Genomic DNA, 7,825 nt, shown 5'->3' on the forward strand with positions numbered 1-7,825 from the left:
TGACGACACACGCCCGTGTCCCTAACCCGTGTAACTCTCTAACTTTTAAGGCATGAAAAAATTGAAGTCACACGCCCGTGTGCTAGGTCGTGTGGTGAATTTTATTTTTGAAATTTAGGTGCAGTTTCACACAGCAGTGTAACACACCCGTGTCCAATGCCGTGTCAACCATACGGCTAAGACACACGTCCGTGTCTCCCCGTGTGCTCAATTCTGAGCATTCTGTTTCTCATTTTCAAGTTACAGGGGACACACGACTGGACCACATGCCATGGGACAAGCCGTGTGTCACATACGGCCAAGATACACGCCTGTGTGTCTATCCGTATGGACAAAATAAAGCCATTTCCTAGCCTCATTTGTCACCCAAACTTACCATTTTCTTGCATCAAAACTCACAAGTATATATCCACCAATCCAACATTATATTCACATAAAATTTGCCATCAATCATGTGGTATTCTCTCATGCATCAAAGGATATAAACTTACTCTTAACATAAACTTATATGCTAACATAACTCCAACAAACTAACATAATAAGCACTTATGTGATTACCAAAGTATTACTTCAAAAATAGCCAAACTTACACTATCACTAGCCACTCCAATGGCTAGATTACAACCAACATTACAAGCTATCATTGGCCAAATAAGCTTATAAATGCCATTATACCATAATGAGATTTCTATTTGTACCAAATAAGATAGTGGATAGTGTGATGACTGCTCCGACTGACTTCCAACTTTGCGACCTTTGAGCACTATAAAATAGGGAATTTAAATGAAGTAAGCATTTTATGCTTAGTAAGTTCATATAACAAAAAATAAACTTACCATTCATATTATCAATACAAGCATACATGGTTATACTTTCCATAAATTTTGGATAAGTTTACCTAAACACAAACACTTAGTCAAACAAGTTAATCACATAACTCATATGAGAATCAAGTAACATAGATGAGCTTACCACATTACAAACTTCCATTAATTTCACCTTTCATACTTCAAGAGTCTTTTCCATCGAACTATTGAAATTTCGATAGATGTTTGGGTAATATACACATGTGCAAAAGTACCCATTAGGGTTCATAATAAAAGGCACACTCTTGAGCCGTACATTTTGCAGCAGGATTACCAGTCCAAGCTAAATCCTATCCGTAGCATATGCTCTAGAGAGCTTAATTTGAATTACCCGTCTAGGTTAAATCTAACTTATAACCTAAGCTCAAGAGGCTTACATTAGATTACCCGTCCGGGCTAAATTCTATGTACAACATATGCATATTATTCTTAATCCATCGAAATTCAATATTTAACCGGAATATGATAATTTGTCCATATTTCACAACTTAGGACTATTTCGTTATGTATATATCATCTCACACATATCGACACAATCATACAATTCAATTCAAGCATATTAACATACATATTTAAGTTACACGAACTTACCTTGAAAATGGTTCATATATGAATTTCAACTAACCTGAAACCTTTTGCTTTCCTCAATCTAGTTCCGTGGTTGGTCTTTCCGGATCTATATGGGTAAATTTAACTATTAATCTATCACATTTCATATACATCCGCATCCTATTACAACCTAAAAAAATTACCATTTTGCCCCTATCTTTTTAAAAAATTATGATTTCGTCCTTAGGCCCGGAAAATGAAATTCATGAAATTTAACCCTCTTTCCAAGCCTAGCCAAAATTTATATATTACATTTACAGCACATAAATATCACAAATTTCATAATTTTCCATGGGTGTTATCACTTTTTCATTTTAGTCCCTAAATCAAGTTTTCATCAAAATTTGCTTTGTAAAAGTTGTTTATCTATGAATAACTTTTCATTTTTTACCATAAATTTCTAATTTTCAGCATATTCAACCATGACCTAAATTTCATACATTGATAATTTTCAAATAAATCCCCTAAATAGAAAGATTAAACTACCCCTAGTCCATAAATATAGAAATTACTAAAAATGGGACTTGATTTCATACCTTTTTAAGCTTGAAAAGTTATCTTCTTCTCTCCTAGGGTTTCCATAGAAAATTGGGGAAGATGATATGAAAATAGATTTTTTTTTCTTTTAATTAATTATATCCATTAATTTTATTGATTTCCAATTTAGTCCCTACCCTTTTCTAATTTTTCCATGGATGAGTCATTAAAATATCGACTAACTACTCTTCAATGGTCTAATTGCCATATAAGGACCTTAATTTTTGAATTCCATAGCTATTTGATACCTATAGCTACTAGAACCCAACTTTTGCATTTTATGCAATTTAGTTCTTTCCCTAATTAAACACACAATCGGTAAAATTTTTGCGCCAAAATTTTAATGTGACCTTCCTATCATGATACCAACCATAAAATAAAATAAAATAAATTTTTATTTTTAGCTCGGATTTGTGATCCCGAAACCACTGTTTCGATCTCACTGAAAATGGGTTGCTACAATCTACGAGGATATTAATGTAATCAATGGATATTTTATTAAATTAATTTGTTCTAAAAATACAAATATCCTAAATGAATTACTACACTTAAGGCACTAGATCCAACAAATAAGTGAGTGAAGCTCTAATTTTACCAACTCACATTGCACTAACATTTCAACCTCTATATTACTAAAAGGTCGGCTTTATCTTTGGTGTGTATGGATTCAAAGGAACAAAATGATCTTCAACAACATTAAAACAAACCATTTGGCACTTAGTCATGGCAAGAGACAAGATTATACTTGTGAGTTGGCATTTAAAAGAATAGAGCAGTAAAACCATCATTCTCTTTACTAATCTCAACTATTGTTGTTACTTCTAATATCTCTTTTGATGAAGAAGTTCATCTTTACAAGTGTTCTTGAGTTAGGTTAGAAAAGGAAACTGAATAATGTATGTTACTCTATCCCCTAATGATGATATCATCCAAAGATGAGCTCATTCATTAGAAGATTCTACAAAGATAAGGGAAACTATGTTTTGTATTTATTCCCTAAGTGTTTTAATGTTATCATATTTAATAAATTATTGAAAAATTCAAATTGATTATTCATGAAAATATATACATGCCATTTATTATCCCTTTATTGTTTTGTCCTTAATGCTTACATGTATACGCAAATATGATCCATCGATTACCTAGGTTAAACTAACAAGAAGTTGCAACACAGAATGTCTTGTATGAAAATGACAACTTTTATTAGTTCATAATTTAATAGTAAAGCCCATAGACCATGGAGTAATGGAAAACAAATGAATCATGTTAGGACTATTATATTCTCCAAAGTCCAAAACTTAGAGATAATTTGTTTTAGTTTTTGAAATTTAATTAGTGTACTTCTATTTGGATTCTTGTTATTCGTCATTTCAACGCATTTATAATTTATAAGAAAGACAAGAAGGGTTAGAAGGGGAAATAAATCCAAAGAAATGCAAAAAGAAAAGAGTCTCTATTAATTAAAACTGAAAGGCTGGGTAAGCAAATTTAAGCCCATTTGGCCAAAACAGACATGCAAGCGGTCCCGAGGAGAAGGGAAAGATTAACTCCAATTTGAAGCCTAACATTGGATTGCAACCTTGGGTTCATGAAATCCGCAGCAAGCAGGTCAACAAGAGCCATGTAATCAATACCCAGCTGAAGCTGAATTGAAAACTCCGTCACTATAAGCCTGTTGGGATTGTCTCTGTAGAAACTTGAAATCTAACCTATGCAACCCCAAGGGTGTCAAGGAGAAAAGGTCCAGATTGCCACGACACTGCTGAATGTGCTTCATTCCATCCATCACCCAAATAAATAAAAACTTTTAGTTATCAATTATAACACACACGACAAATGAAACATCCATTCTAGTCTTGGAAGTTAGAATTAATACCTGAGATATGCAACCACCAAGACCATTCCTTCAAAAACTGATGGAAAGACAAGGCTGCTACCAGTGGCCTTATTGTGTCAGGACTTTGAGAAACACCTAAAGATATCCCAATCACCACGGAATGAACCACAATTCCCACCTCCAACACCTGAAATTTAGTATACATATAACCAATTCTATCCCAAACCACTTGTAAATGAAGAAATGGGTATGATGATATTAAACGGTTTAATTAAGTTTACTTGGGATATGATACGTTGACGGATAAGCTCTGGTAAAACCAACTCCTGAGATGGGGAAGCAGAGCCATGAGCATGACCGTGTGTGCATGTGTATGAACATGTACATGACCTGCATGTTCTCATCTGCAGCATTAACATGCTTATGCTTACTTAGATGTTGTCTCTCATAATACCCTGTCGCAAATGCATCGATCATAATGTCCCTATCGCTGACATCATGGCAATGAAACCAGAGAAAGGGAATTTCCCCCATGGACACTTTCTTTAAGGCATGGTGAAGTTAGGCTTTCAAAAGCATCCGGGAGGATGTGAACGAACCCCGTTGCAAGGATAACACCGGCAGCAAAAGCCTTGATCATGAAGAATATGTCATTTTCGGGCTTAACGCAGGAATTCGTGTCCCCAACAATGGGAGGCTAACTCCAATAGCCCCGGCAACAAGAATGGCAGCAATGGCACTAGTTATATCTGAGTGCTTCGGCTTTATTTTGTTGGATGTCCTCCTTATCACAAGTACAATGCAAGAGACTGTTGCAGGGTAAAGGAGGATGAGAAGAAGAGAAAAAATCTGCAAGATTTTAATGAAAAAAGCTGAAAATGAGCCATGATGAGAATGGCGCCTAGGCCAGGCGGAGCTTATATGAGAGAGAGAGAGAGAGAGAGGGACAAGAGCAAGAGAAAGCTGAGATGATTTATATGGAAAGACGGGAATTGCTAAGCACAAAACCTGATGGCTATTACAAGAGAATCTAAAGCTGCAAGGCAAAACCACTCATAATTTATACATGGTAGCGTCAACATGATGGGCTAGATGCTGAGCCTGAGTAACCCAAAACATCAAATTGTTATATATTAAAGAGAGAAAGAGAGGGAGGGGAGAGATATCCATAACACAGCTAAAGTTAAATATTTTTATATATGATTATTATTTTAACGATTCAAATATTATATTTTAATTATCAATAGATATACATATTAAATTAATAAAATTTAAATTTTTAAATATTTATTTATGTAAAAAAATATGAAATACACAATCTTTCACAATATAAAAATATGTAAATCACATGATAAATTAATATATATGTCTATACTTCCTAGTTGATGATACAAGGATGAATGAACCTGAAGTACGGAGGTAGGGACACATAGAAAATAATAATAAAAAAGAAAAGTTTGTCCAAACCATTCATTGATATTGACTTGAAAATTAGCGCTTCTTGTTCTGCTCTTCTTACTTCTGTTCCGCTCTTCTTAGGTTTGATTTGTTAGATGTCTATTAGGATGAAATGAAATGGAATTTTAGTGAGAACCACAAGTGAATTCTGTCTAATTATTACTTTTTTAATTTTTAAATATAAGTCATAAAACACAATAGTAATCGCACATAAAAATATTAGAACACAACTCTTAATGATTTCGGGGTCCAAATTTATTGTTTAGTGTTTTTTTATGTATAATTAATATGTGTATCCTACATGATCATGTATATGCTTTTGAAGTTAAATGATACATTCATATTAATACAACACGAAAATATCCACTTAAATTAAAATAAAATTAGAGAGAATTGAATTCCAAAAATAATTTAAATGCTCAATCTACAGGATATTAACATTAAGTAGGAATATGTATTATACTTCGATATATAAATGTAAAGTGATTGCAGCTATTGAAATTTATTTAAAAATAGATTAATATTAATTAAAGCATGCAGGTGAGTCATACTTAATATGACAAAAGGATTACTCCACATAATTAATCGCCATTTGACAGAATTTTTTTTTATGTAAATTATTTTTTTAATGAATTAGGTTGGAGTTAGTTTCTTTTATGGAAAAGAAAATAATTTCTTTATAAAATGATTTTTTAAAATCATATTAAATTAACAATGATGTGTCATGAAAATATATAATTTTAAGACGTAACATAATTTGAATCTAAAAATTAATTATAAGAGTAACATAAAAAATTATAAAACAGATATAAAAAACTAACACAATAATATTTTTATTTATCGATAAAATATTATTTAATTAATTCCACTAAAATATATAATGTCACACTAAAATAAGTAGATGATTAATAAATTAGATGTAAGAGAGAAGATTAGGGAATTGCCTAAGAAAAAAGTATTTATGAAAGAATAAAAAAAATAGTAAAGAATGTAAAGATGGACAGAGTGTAGAGCAAGACGATGGAATCGAGTAGTGTGAAATGTAGACATGATGTTCATCCTTTAAACCAAACGACCAAAGTAATAGGCATTTTGAGACGGTCAGCCCTTGGAATGTCGACATAACACCAAAATCTTTTAATATTGTATTTACGTCTTTATCCCTTTATTCCTTTAAAATAATGCACCTCTATCTTTCTTTTATATTAAAATTAAAATTATTTATGAGATATTAAATTTTATTATTTAAAAACTTGTCTCATAAAAAGAGTAATTTCATTTTCATTTCTATACCTATAGCATATTTTAAAATATAAAATAAATAGTAGTAATAATCTAATACAGACTTTTAAACATTTACAACAGTTGGTAAGTTGATAGATCTCAGCGAACTGAGACCTAATTGAATATTGATGTTGAGTGGAAAAAGGGTTGGGCTAAAAACGAAAAAAACTAACCGTAGGAACAAATTACTAACTAGAAAAAAAGATTTTATATTTTGACCACTGTCTATATTAATGGTCGATATCGTTGAAATTTGTGGATATAAATGTAATTCTCAAAGAGGTTTGACAGATAAAAACCTGTATAGCATAACACACAAAAATTTGATAGGAAGGAAAAGACAAACTGAAAAAATAAGTCAAAAATAAAATTAAAATTCTTTTTGTTTTAAGATTAGGAGATTCAGAGCACCTATAAACGAGCACGACCAAAGTGCATTTTTAATTATTTTGCGACCGCACCTACAAAGCGCCAAAAGTTATGGCATTGTGAGAACAATGGTACAGTGAAGTTAAGAATGTGAAGGAGGTACAGAATATGCTGCATCTCACCAATTTTTATATATATTGTTGAGTAATATTTCTCGTGTATTATTGATAAGAATATTGAGGTATTATACATGCGGTTACAAGTATTATTACAGCTCACAATTGGATCACACTACCTTGTCTTGATTTATTACCTCCAGTACTGACATTTTCTGTCTTTAGTACTGACATTCTCTGTGAACTCTAGGCCTATTGAGCACATGTCTACGGAGCACGCCGTCCTTTTTGTTCTTGAGACTAATATCCAGAGCGGGCTTTGTACCTGTTGGACACGTGTTAAGGTGGCTTACGGGGCATGTGGTCCTTTCTGCACACTCCTTGGGTGCGTGTGAGCTAAGGCCATGGCCTTCTCTGGGTTCCTGCGAGCTTGATTTGCAACCTATTTTTATAAAGCAATTAGACCAGAATTTCAAAATCAACCTAAAAAAACCCATCCATAGCATGTTCACATTATTTCTTTCTTTTTTACTAGTTGTGTTGTCCCTTTTGCTCTCTTAACTCTCTCAATCGCTTTGATCTCAAATTCCTAATCCCTATTAATTTCCATCATCATTTGAACTATAAATCTCCATTGAAACCAGAAACACCCAAAAATTTCGTCATCTTCTCCAAAATGTGATCTTTCCAGATTTGCATCAAAACTCTTTTTCTTCATCGAAGGTAACCATTTGACTTTCTATGAGTTT

General features: G+C 32.6%; 1 pseudogene; it reads right to left on the reverse strand.

Moving 5' to 3' along the window:
• Window positions 1-3,500: 3,500 nt before the first annotated feature.
• The window catches only part of LOC121210791 (zinc transporter 1-like), a 14,632-nt pseudogene continuing 10,307 nt past the window's right edge, over window positions 3,501-7,825 (reverse strand).

This window comes from Gossypium hirsutum, chromosome A01 (genome assembly GCF_007990345.1).
Source record: "Gossypium hirsutum isolate 1008001.06 chromosome A01, Gossypium_hirsutum_v2.1, whole genome shotgun sequence".
In the NCBI taxonomy this organism is placed as follows: Eukaryota; Viridiplantae; Streptophyta; class Magnoliopsida; order Malvales; family Malvaceae; genus Gossypium; species Gossypium hirsutum.